We start from the raw sequence: 13,254 nt of genomic DNA, 5'->3' as shown, positions 1-13,254 counted from the left end.
CCCAAAGGGCTATAAAAATGTGCATACCCTTTGACCAAGCAATACCACTTCCAGGGCTGTATTCCAAAGAGATCATACAAATGGGAAAAGAAACCACATGTACAAAAATATTTATAGCAGTTCTTTTTGTGGTGGCAAAGAACTAGAAATTGAGGGGATGCCCATCAATTGGGGAATGGCTGAACAAGTTGTGATATATGAATGTAATGGAATACTATTATGCTATAAGAAATGATGAGTAGGAGGATTTCAGAGAAACCTGGAAAGACTTGTATGAACTGATGCTGAGTGAGGAGAGCAGAATCAGGAGCCACATTGGATGATGACTAACTGTTTACACTTGGCTCCTCTCAGCAATGCAAGGTTTTAAGACAATTCCAAAAGGCTCATAATGGAAAATGCTATCTACATAAAGAGAAAGAATTACAGAGTCTGAAAGCAGATTGAAGCATACTATTTGCTCTCTCCCTTTCTCATTTTGTTTTGTTTTGTTTCTTATTTCTTGTGGATCATTCCATTGGTTATAATTCTTCTTTGCTACATGACTAATGTGAAAATACGTTTAATGTGAATGTATATGTAGAGTCTATATTGGACTGCATGCCGTCTTGGTGAGGGGGGGAGGTGAAAGAGGGGGAGAAAATTTGGAACTCAAAAGCTTGTGTAACCAAATGTTGTAAACTAAAAATAAATTAATTTAAAAAAAGAAAAAGAAAAAAGAAATTAAAAAAAAGGTATGATTTGCCCTTTCACTCTCAAACCTCATGAGTAAAGAAATGACACTGAGGCCCTGCAGTGCTGGAGAAGTGAGTTGCCTTCCCCACATGTCTTCCCTACACATGTGCTTCATGACTAATGTACTCTAAATTTCTGACCACTTTCCAAAGATGTGTGAAAGCATATTAAAAAAATTTTTCCTTTTTTAGTTTCTCCAGAAATATTAAGAATTGTTTTTCTCTAACCAAAACTCAATTCCAGACCTTTACCTTTAGGAAAGTGGGAAGAACAAAATCTGAGACCTTCTTTTGAAATGGAGTAAGGGTGGGGTGGAGCCAAGATGGCCGCATGAAAACAGCGTCTTACCGGAGCTCTCTCACAAGGTCTGTCAGATTACTATAAAAAAGTGAATTTGAGCATATTTGAGAGAGTTAGAAACCGCGAGCAGTCTGCGTGGGGCAAATTTCCAAGCTGGGAGAGTCTGAAAGGCTAAAGGCATGAATCTGTAGGATCGGAGAGTGCTCGGCGTGCGGAGCTGCTCCAGACCAAAGCGGAAGCAGTGTGCCGGGAAATCCACATGGGAGACAGGCTGGGAGAAAGCTGGGCGCCTGAAACCAGTGAAGATCCCCAGGCCTCCCAACACAGGACGGCAGTCTGTGGAGGCTACAAGAGGCAGCGCAAAGCCACTGGACGACTCGTGAGGCTTGCAGCCCGAAAGAAAGAAACGCAGGTCCTTGAACCTCCGGGAGACATAATGGCCAGGTAAACGACTCTAATCCCTCCCCCCCTCACCCAGAGAATTTCTCGGGGGGAGAAAAAGAACGCTGGAACAGAGGAGAAAAAAGTGGGGCTTCAGTGGTCAAATAGTAGAAGTTCATTAGTCCTGGAGGGGCAGAGCTGGCAGGGATCAACACCAGGAACCCAGACGTAATCTTGCTCCCCCAGGGGAAGTGCCAGACATCAGATCAAACAACAAACAGCTGAGACCATTGCAAAGAGCAACAGTGCTGGAGAGCACCCAAAGGGAGTGAGACGTCAAGGAGCCAGACCCCTCCCCCCACACCTCAGGAAACTGAAGGAAAGCTGGGACAGAGAGCCCTGAGCCCCACAGGCAGAAATTTGTTGTAAAGCCAGAAAAAGGCAAACCAACATGAAGAAGAACACAAAAAAAACCGAGGACAATAGATTCTTTTTATGGAGACAGGCAGGATCAAAATACCAATATAGAAGTGGGCAGCAATGACATTGTAGATACATCAGATACCTCAAAAGGTAATGTGAACTGGTCTCCAGCCCAAAAAGCAATGCTGGAAGAGCTAAAGGAGGATTTTAAAAACCAAATTAGGGAGCTAAAAGAAAATATGGAAAAAAAAAAGACTGGCAAAATGGCTACGGAGATTCAGAATCTAGAGAGAGAAAATGACACACTGAGAGGCAAAATCAACCAATTGGAAAAGGAGACTCAAAAGCAAAATGAAAACACTAACTCATTAAAAATTAGAGTTGAGGGAGCTGGGAGCTGGAAACGGAGTGGAGCAGAGCCCAGCCTGAGTGACGTGGACGATCCAGATCAGAAGTCGGGCGGAGGGGGCCCTAGCGCCCTGAGTATGTGAGCTGCGGCAGTTACCACACCCCTCGACCCACAAACACCAAAGACTGCGGAGAAGGTTAGTGGGAAAAGCTACGGAAGTGGAAGGAGTTCGCGGTTCGGCTTCCAGCCCCGGGGGCAGTGGAGGTGGGGCAGCTACAGCTGTTGTTACTTCCGGCTCCAGGCCCACCTGGTGGGAGGAATTAAGTGGCGGATCAGAGCAGGAGTGCAACAGCCCGCTGAAGATCTAAGCACAGTCTGGACTGGGGGTCCTTGGGGAAGGAGGAGTGTGGCTCTGACAGAGCTGGCACCTCCCCCCCAAACGTAGAACATAGAACTCTGTAATCTACAAGCAATCATACCCCACTGAAAAACTCAAGGGTCAAGTTAGTTGGGTGGGAATATGGCCAGGCAGCGAAAACGCACCGAGATTCAGTCTCAGACTTTGCATTCTTTCTTTGGTGACAAAGAAACCAAAACATACAGCCTAAAGAAGACAACAAAGTCATAGAGCCTACAACCAAAGCCTCCAAGAAAAACATGAACTGTCCCCAGGCCATAGAAGAACTCAAAAAGGATTTGGAAAAGCAAGTTAGAGAAGTAGAGGAAAAATTGGGAAGAGAAATAAGAAGGATGCGAGAAAACCATGAAAAACAAGTCACTGACTTGCTAAAGGAGACCCAAAAAAATACTGAAAAATACACTGAAGAAAACAACACCTTAAAAAATAGACTAACTCAAATGGCAAAAGAGCTCCAAAAAGCCAATGAGGAGAAGAATGTCTTGAAAGGCAGAATTAGCCAAATGGAAAAGGAGGTCCGAAAGACCACTGAAGAAAATACTACTTTAAAAATTAGATTGGAGCAAGTGGAAGCTAGTGACTTTATGAGAAATCAGGATATTATAAAACAGAACCAGAGGAATGAAAAAATGGAAGACAATGTGAAATATCTCCTTGGAAAAACCACTGACCTGGAAAATAGATCCAGGAGAGATAATTTAAAAATTATTGGACTACCTGAAAGCCATGATCAAAAAAAGAGCCTAGATACCATCTTTCAGGAAATTATCAAGGAGAACTGCCCTGATATTCTAGAGCCACAGGGCAAAATAGAAATTGAAAGAATCCATTGATCGCCTCCTCAAATAGATCCCAAAAAGAAAACTCCTAGGAATATTGTCACCAAATTCCAGAGCTCCCAGATCAAGGAGAAAATACTGCAAGCAGCCAGAAAGAAACAATCTGAGTATTGTGGAAACATAATCAGAATAACCCAAGATCTGGCAGCTTCTACATTAAGAGATCGAAGGGCTTGGAATGCGATATTCCGGAGGTCAATGGAGCTAGGATTAAAACCTCGAATCACCTACCCAGCAAAACTGAGTATCATGTTCCAAGGCAAAATATGGAGTTTCAATAAAATAGAGGACTTTCAAGCTTTCTCAGTGAAAACACCAGAACTGAATAGAAAATCTGACTTTCAAACACAAGAATCAAGAGAAGCATGAAAAGGTAATCAAGAAACGGAAATTACAAGGGACTTACTAAAGTTGAACTGTTTTCTTTACATTCCTACATGGAAAGATGATGAGTATGATTCATGAGACCTCAGTATTAGGGTAGTTGAAGGGAATATGCATATATATATATATATATATATATGTTTATGTATATATATAAGTGAATGTGTATGTATGTATATATTTATGTGTATATGTATGTACATGTATGTATGTGTATATATATATATGTGTGTGTTTATATATATATGTAAAAGAGAGAGCAGACACAGGGTGAGTTGAAGATGAAGGGAAGATATCTAAAAGAAATAAAATGAAATTAAGGAATGAGAGAGCAACATACTGAGAGAGGGAGATAGGGAGAGATAGAATGGGGTGGATTATCTCGCATAAAGGTGGCAAGAGGAAGCAGTTCTACAGGAGGAGGGGAGAGGGCAGGTGAGGGGGGAATGAGTGAACCTTGCTCTCATCAGATTTGGCCTGAGGGGGAATACCATACATACTCAGTTGGGTATCTTACCCCACAGGAAAGAAGAGGGAGGAAGATAAAAAAAAAATAAAAGGCGGGGGGATGATGGAGTGGAGGGCAGATGGGGGTGGAGGTAATCAAAACAAACACTTTGGAAAGGGGACAGGGTCAAGGGAGAAAATTCAATAAAGCCGGATGGGTTGGGAAGGAGCAAAATGTAGTTAGCCTTTCACAACATGAGTATTGTGGAAGGGTTATACATAATAATACATGTGTGGCCTAGGTTGAATTGCTCAACTTCTTAGGGAGGGTGGGTGGGAAGGGAAGAGGGAAGGGAATTTGGAACTCAAAGTTTTAAAATTAGATGTTCAAAAACAAAAAAAGTTTTTGTATGCAACTAAAAAATAAGATACACAGGCAATGGGGCGTAGAAATTTATCTTGCCCTACAAGAAAGGAAGGGAAAAGGGGATGAGAGGGGAGGGGGGTGATAGAGGGGAGGGCTGACTGGGGAACAGGGCAACCAGAATATAAGCCATCTTGGAGTGGGGGGGGGAGGGTAGAAATGGGGAGAAAATTTGTAATTCAAACTGTTGTGAAAATCAATGCTGAAAACCAAATATGTTAAATAAATAAATTGCATTTAAAAAAAAAATTAGAGTTGAGAATTTGGATGCTGGGGCGGAGCCAAGATGGCGGCTGGTAAGCAGGGAATAATGTGAGCTCCCTACGGAGACCCTCCAAAAACTTATAAAAAATGGCTCTGAACCAATTATAGAACGGCTGAACCCACAAAACAGCAGAGGGAAGCAGGGCTCCAGCCCAGGACAGCCTGGATGGTCTCTGGGTGAGGTCTATCCCACACGGAGCTCGGAGCTGGGAGCTGGGAGCTGGGAACGGAGTGGAGCACAGCCTAGCCTGAGCGGCGTGGACCATCCAGACTAGAAGCTGGGCGGAGGGGGCCCTAGCGCCCTGATTCAGTGAGCTGCGGCAGTTACGAGACTTCTCAACCCACAAACACCAAAGACTGCAGAGAAGGTTAGTGGGAAAAGCTGCGGGAGTAGAAGGAGTTCGCGGTTCGGCTTCCAGCCCCGGGGGCAGCGGAGGTGGGGCAGCTACAGCTGTTGTTACTTCCGGCTCCAGGCCCACCTGGTGGGAGGAATTAAGTGGCGGATCAGAGCAGGGGTGCACAGCCTGCCGAAGATCTAAGCCCAGTTCGGGCTGGGGGCTGGGGAAGGAGCAGTGCTGGGGTGGCAGAGCTGGCACCTCCCCCCCAAACGTGGAACATAGAACTCTGTAATCTACAAGCAGTCATACCCCACTGAAAAACTCAAGGGTCAAGTTAGTTGGCTGGGAATATGGCCAGGCAGCGAAAACGCACCGAGATTCAGTCTCAGACTTTGCATTCTTTCTTTGCTGACAAAGAAGACCAAAACATACAGACAGAAGAAATTAATAAAGTCAAAGAGCCTACAACAGAAACCTCCAAGAAAAACAGGAACTGGTCCCAGGCCATGGAAGAGCTCAAAAAGGAGTTGGAAAAGCAAGTTAGAGAAGTAGAGGAAAAATTGGGAAGAGAAATGAGAAGGATGCAAGAAAACCATGAAAAACAAGTCAATGACTTGCTAAAGGAGACCCAAAAAAATACTGAAAAATATGCTGAAGAAAACAACACCTTAAAAAACAGACTAACTCAAATGGCAAAAGAGCTCCAAAAAGCCAATGAGGAGAAGAATGCCTTGAAAGGCAGAATTAGCCAAATGGAAAAGGAGGTCCGAAAGACCACTGAAGAAAATACTACTTTAAAAATTAGATTGGAGCAAGTGGAAGCTAGTGACTTTATGAGAAATCAGGATATTATAAAACAGAACCAAGGAATGAAAAAATGGAAGACAATGTGAAATATCTCCTTGGAAAAACCACTGACCTGGAAAATAGATCCAGGAGAGATAATTTAAAAATTATTGGACTACCTGAAAGCCATGATCAAAAAAAGAGCCTAGATACCATCTTTCAGGAAATTATCAAGGAGAACTGCCCTGATATTCTAGAGCCACAGGGCAAAATAGAAATTGAAAGAATCGATCGATCACCTCCTCAAATAGATCCCAAAAAGAAATCTCCTAGGAATATTGTCACCAAATTCCAGAGCTCCCAGATCAAGGAGAAAGTACTGCAAGCAGCCAGAAAGAAACAATCTGAGTATTGTGGAAACACAATCAGAATAATCCAAGATCTGGCAGCTTCTACATTAAGAGATCGAAGGGCTTGGAATGCGATATTCCGGAGGTCAATGGAGCTAGGATTAAAACCTAGAATCACCTACCCAGCAAAACTGAGTATCATGTTCCAAGGCAAAATATGGAGTTTCAATAAAATAGAGGACTTTCAAGCTTTCTCAGTGAAAAGACCAGAACTGAATAGAAAATTTGACTTTCAAACACAAGAATCAAGAGAAGCATGAAAAGGTAATCAAGAAACAGAAATGGCAAGGGACTTACTAAAGTTGAACTGTTTTCTTTACATTCCTACATGGAAAGATGATGTGTATGATTCATGAGACCTCAGTATTAGAGTAGTTGAAGGGAATATGCATATATATATGTTTATGTATATATATATATATAGGTGAATGTGTATGTATGTATGTAACTATGTGTATATGTATGCATGTGTATGTAGGTATATGTGTGCTTTTATATATGTATATACATATATATATATATATATACATATGTAAAAGAGAGAGAACAGACACAGGGTGAGTTGAAGATGAAGGGAAGATATCTAAAAGAAATAAAATGAAATTAAGGAATGAGAGAGCAACATACTGAGAGAGGGAGATAGGGAGAGATAGAATGGGGTGGATTATCTTGCATAAAGGTGGCAAGAGGAAGCAGTTCTACAGGAGGAGGGGAGAGGGCAGGTGAGGGGGGAATGAGTGAACCTTGCTCTCATCAGATTTGGCCTGAGGGGGAATACCATACATACTCAGTTGGGTATCTTACCCCACAGGAAAGAAGAGGGAGGAAGATAAAAAAAAAAATAAAAGGCGGGGGGATGATGGAGTGGAGGGCAGATGGGGGTGGAGGTAATCAAAACAAACACTTTGGAAAGGGGACAGGGTCAAGGGAGAAAATTCAATAAAGCCGGATGGGTTGGGAAGGAGCAAAATGTAGTTAGCCTTTCACAACATGAGTATTGTGGAAGGGTTATACATAATGATACATGTGTGGCCTAGGTTGAATTGCTCAACTTCTTAGGGAGGGTGGGTGGGAAGGGAAGAGGGAAGGGAATTTGGAACTCAAAGTTTTAAAATTAGATGTTCAAAAACAAAAAAAGTTTTTGTATGCAACTAAAAAATAAGATACACAGGCAATGGGGCGTAGAAATTTATCTTGCCCTACAAGAAAGGAAGGGAAAAGGGGATGAGAGGGGAGGGGGGTGATAGAGGGGAGGGCTGACTGGGGAACAGGGCAACCAGAATATAAGCCATCTTGGAGTGGGGGGGGAGGGTAGAAATGGGGAGAAAATTTGTAATTCAAACTGTTGTGAAAATCAATGCTGAAAACCAAATATGTTAAATAAATAAATTGCATTTAAAAAAAAAAATTAGAGTTGAGAATTTGGATGCTGGGGCGGAGCCAAGATGGCGGCTGGTAAGCAGGGAATAATGTGAGCTCCCTACGGAGACCCTCCAAAAACTTATAAAAAATGGCTCTGAACCAATTATAGAACGGCTGAACCCACAAAACAGCAGAGGGAAGCAGGGCTCCAGCCCAGGACAGCCTGGATGGTCTCTGGGTGAGGTCTATCCCACACGGAGCTCGGAGCTGGGAGCTGGGAGCTGGGAACGGAGTGGAGCACAGCCTAGCCTGAGCGGCGTGGACCATCCAGACTAGAAGCTGGGCGGAGGGGGCCCTAGCGCCCTGATTCAGTGAGCTGCGGCAGTTACGAGACTTCTCAACCCACAAACACCAAAGACTGCAGAGAAGGTTAGTGGGAAAAGCTGCGGGAGTAGAAGGAGTTCGCGGTTCGGCTTCCAGCCCCGGGGGCAGCGGAGGTGGGGCAGCTACAGCTGTTGTTACTTCCGGCTCCAGGCCCACCTGGTGGGAGGAATTAAGTGGCGGATCAGAGCAGGGGTGCACAGCCTGCCGAAGATCTAAGCCCAGTTCGGGCTGGGGGCTGGGGAAGGAGCAGTGCTGGGGTGGCAGAGCTGGCACCTCCCCCCCAAACGTGGAACATAGAACTCTGTAATCTACAAGCAGTCATACCCCACTGAAAAACTCAAGGGTCAAGCTAGTTGGCTGGGAATATGGCCAGGCAGCGAAAACGCACCGAGATTCAGTCTCAGACTTTGCATTCTTTCTTTGCTGACAAAGAAGACCAAAATATACAGACAGAAGAAATTAATAAAGTCAAAGAGCCTACAACAGAAACCTCCAAGAAAAACAGGAACTGGTCCCAGGCCATGGAAGAGCTCAAAAAGGAGTTGGAAAAGCAAGTTAGAGAAGTAGAGGAAAAATTGGGAAGAGAAATGAGAAGGATGCGAGAAAACCATGAAAAACAAGTCAATGACTTGCTAAAGGAGACCCAAAAAAATACTGAAAAATATGCTGAAGAAAACAACACCTTAAAAAACAGACTAACTCAAATGGCAAAAGAGCTCCAAAAAGCCAATGAGGAGAAGAATGCCTTGAAAGGCAGAATTAGCCAAATGGAAAAGGAGGTCCGAAAGACCACTGAAGAAAATACTACTTTAAAAATTAGATTGGAGCAAGTGGAAGCTAGTGACTTTATGAGAAATCAGGATATTATAAAACAGAACCAAAGGAATGAAAAAATGGAAGACAATGTGAAATATCTCCTTGGAAAAACCACTGACCTGGAAAATAGATCCAGGAGAGATAATTTAAAAATTATTGGACTACCTGAAAGCCATGATCAAAAAAAGAGCCTAGATACCATCTTTCAGGAAATTATCAAGGAGAACTGCCCTGATATTCTAGAGCCACAGGGCAAAATAGAAATTGAAAGAATCGATCGATCACCTCCTCAAATAGATCCCAAAAAGAAATCTCCTAGGAATATTGTCACCAAATTCCAGAGCTCCCAGATCAAGGAGAAAGTACTGCAAGCAGCCAGAAAGAAACAATCTGAGTATTGTGGAAACACAATCAGAATAACCCAAGATCTGGCAGCTTCTACATTAAGAGATCGAAGGGCTTGGAATGCGATATTCCGGAGGTCAATGGAGCTAGGATTAAAACCTAGAATCACCTACCCAGCAAAACTGAGTATCATGTTCCAAGGCAAAATATGGAGTTTCAATAAAATAGAGGACTTTCAAGCTTTCTCAGTGAAAAGACCAGAACTGAATAGAAAATTTGACTTTCAAACACAAGAATCAAGAGAAGCATGAAAAGGTAATCAAGAAACAGAAATGGCAAGGGACTTACTAAAGCTGAACTGTTTTCTTTACATTCCTACATGGAAAGATGATGTGTATGATTCATGAGACCTCAGTATTAGAGTAGTTGAAGGGAATATGCATATATATATATGTTTATGTATATATATATAGGTGAATGTGTATTATGTATGTAACTATGTGTATATGTATGCATGTGTATGTAGGTATATGTGTGCTTTTATATATGTATACATATATATATATATATATATATATATATATATATATATATATATATATGTAAAAGAGAGAGAACAGACACAGGGTGAGTTGAAGATGAAGGGAAGATATCTAAAAGAAATAAAATGAAATTAAGGAATGAGAGAGCAACATACTGAGAGAGGGAGATAGGGAGAGATAGAATGGGGTGGATTATCTTGCATAAAGGTGGCAAGAGGAAGCAGTTCTACAGGAGGAGGGGAGAGGGCGGGTGAGGGGGGAATGAGTGAACCTTGCTCTCATCAGATTCGGCCTGAGGAGGGAATACCATACATACTCAGTTGGGTATCTTACCCCACAGGAAAGAAGAGGGAGGAAGATTAAAAAAAAAATAAAAGGGGGGGGGATGATGGAGGGGAGGGCAGATGGGGGTGGAGGTAATCAAAACAAACACTTTGGAAAGGGGACAGGGTCAAGGGAGAAAATTCAATAAAGCCGGATGGGTTGGGAAGGAGCAAAATGTAGTTAGCCTTTCACAACATGAGTATTGTGGAAGGGTTATACATAATGATACATGTGTTGCCTAGGTTGAAGTGCTCGACTTCTTAGGGAGGGTGGGTGGGAAGGGAAGAGGGGAGAGAATTTGGAACTCAAAGTTTTAAAAACAGATGTTCAAAAACAAAAAAAAGTTTTTGCATGCAAGTAAAAAATAAGATACACAGGCAATGGGGCATAGAAATTTATCTTGCCCTACAAGAAAGGAAGGGAAAAGGGGATGAGAGGGGAGGGGGGTGATAGAGGGGAGGGCTGACTGGGGAACAGGGCAACCAGAATATAAGCCATCTTGGAGTGGGGGGGAGGGTAGAAATGGGGAGAAAATTTGTAATTCAAACTGTTGTGAAAATCAATGCTGAAAACCAAATATGTTAAATAAATAAATTATTTAAAAAAAAAATTAGAGTTGAGCAAGTGGAAGCTAATGAATCTCTGAGGCACCAAGAAGTAGTAAAACAAAATGTAAAGAATGAAAAAATAGAGAAAAATGTGAAATATCTGATTGGGAAAACAACTGACCTGGAAAATAGATCCAGGAGAGACAATTTAAGAGTTATTGGTCTACCGGAAATCCATGATGAAAAAAGAGCCTTGACAGTATCTTCGAAGAAATTATCAAAGACAACTGCCCAGAGGTCCTAGAACCAGAGGGCAAAATAGTCATTGAAAGAATTCACCGATCACCCCCTAAAAGAGATCCCAAACTGAAAACACCAAGAAATATTGTAGCCAAATTTCAGAATTATAAACTCAAGGAGAAAATACTGCAAGCAGCCAAAAAGAAGCAATTCAAATATCGTGGAACTACAGTCAGGATCACGCAGGATCTCTCAGCTTCCACATAAAAAGACAGGAGAAATTGGAATATGATATTCCGAAGGGCAAAGGAGCTGGGACTACAACCATGGATCAACTACCCAGCAAAACTAAGCATAATTTTTCAGGCAAGGAGATGGACATTCAACAAAATAAAGGAATTCCAGACCTTCCTGATTAAAAGGCCAGAACTCAATGGAAAATTTGATCTCCAAAGACAAAACTGAAGAGAGACATAAAAAGGTAACCAGGGTTTTTTTTTTTTTTGGTTCTGTTTCTTCTTTCTCATGATTCATTCCACTGGTCATAATTCTTCTCCACAACTTGACTAGTGTATAAATTAATTCAATGCAAAGTTATACATGATAGTTATATGAGATTCCATGCCGTCTTGGGGAGGGAGGGGGGAGGGAGGGGAGAAAATCTGGAACTCAAAATTATGTAGAACCGTGTGTGGTAAACTAAAAATAAATTAATTAATTAATTTTTTTAAAAAAGGTAACCAGGGGGAAAACCCCCCACAAACCTTATTAACCAGTAAGGGCAGGCTGTCTGCATCTTTATGTGGGATTATATCATCATATGTATGTTTTTTATATATATATACACATATATATGTCAGTCTTGAGAATGGTACAGTTATTATGACAATTGAAAGGGATACACATAGATTGTGAATGCCTGTATAAATTAACTGTTGTAAAGATAAAAAACATAAGTAAGAGATGTAAAGGGAGGGCTATGAGAGAAGAGGTAAGGAGGTAGTAGAAAAGGGTAAATTACACCAAATGAAGAGGCACAAGAACATATTATAGTAGAGGGAAAGAAGGGAGGGAGAAGAGCAGTATTTGAGCTTTACTGTCATCTGATCTGGTTCAAGAAGGGAATAACATACCCTGATAAGTTTAGAAATCTAACTTGACCTACGGGAAGTAGGAGGGGAAGGGGGGGAAATGGAGGGGGGTGGTCAGAAGGGAGGGGAGAAGTAGCAAGTGGGAAACGGTAAGATAAGGGAGGGGAATAAAGAGGGAGGATAAACTGAGGAAGGCGGTGGTCAAAAGCAAAACTTTGTTGAGGAGGAGAAGGGGAAAGGGAGAAATAAAAGCATAAACAGGGGGAAATAGGATAGAGAAAAAGACACAGATAGAAGTCATAACTCTGAACGTGAAGGGGATGAACTCTCTCATAAAACAGAAGGTGACAGCAGAATGGATTAAAAACCATAATCCTACAACATGCTGTTTACAAGAAACACATCTGAAACAGAGGGATACACACAGGGTAAAGGTAAAAGGCTGGAGTAAAATATATTGCGCCTCAGGTAAAGTAAAAAAAGCAGGTGTAGCAATCCTAATCTCAGACAAAGCAACAGTAAAGATAGATTTAATTAAAAAAGATAAGGAAGGACATTATATCCTGCTAAAAGGCACCATAAACAATGAAGCAATATCATTGTTTAACATATATGCACCAAGTGATAAGGCATACAGATTCTTAGAGGAGAGGTTAAGGGAGTTACAGGAAGAAATAGACAGCAAAACTATAATATTGGGAGACCTCAACCTCCCCCTTTCTGAACTTGATAAATCTAACCTCAAAATAAATAAGAAAGAAGTTAAGGAGGTAAACAGAATTTTAGAAAAGGCAGATATGATAGACCTCTGGAGAAAACTGAATGGGGAAAAAAAGGAATATACTTTCTTCTCAGCGGTACATGGCACATACTCAAAAATCGACCATGTACTAGGGCATAAAAACCTCACAATCCAGTGCAGAAAGGCAGAAGTAGTCAAAGCATCCTTTTTAGATCATGATGCAATAAGAATTATTTGTAATAAAGAACCATGGAAAAATAAGCTAAAAACTAATTGGAAACTAAATAATCTAATTCTAAAGAATGAGTGGGCCAAAGAACAAATCAGAGAAACAATTAATAACTTCCTTCAAGAGAGTGACA

This window comes from Trichosurus vulpecula, chromosome 5 (genome assembly GCF_011100635.1).
Source record: "Trichosurus vulpecula isolate mTriVul1 chromosome 5, mTriVul1.pri, whole genome shotgun sequence".
In the NCBI taxonomy this organism is placed as follows: Eukaryota; Metazoa; Chordata; class Mammalia; order Diprotodontia; family Phalangeridae; genus Trichosurus; species Trichosurus vulpecula.
The sequence above is the reverse complement of the archived record's forward strand: the minus strand, read 5'-3'. Positions refer to the sequence as shown.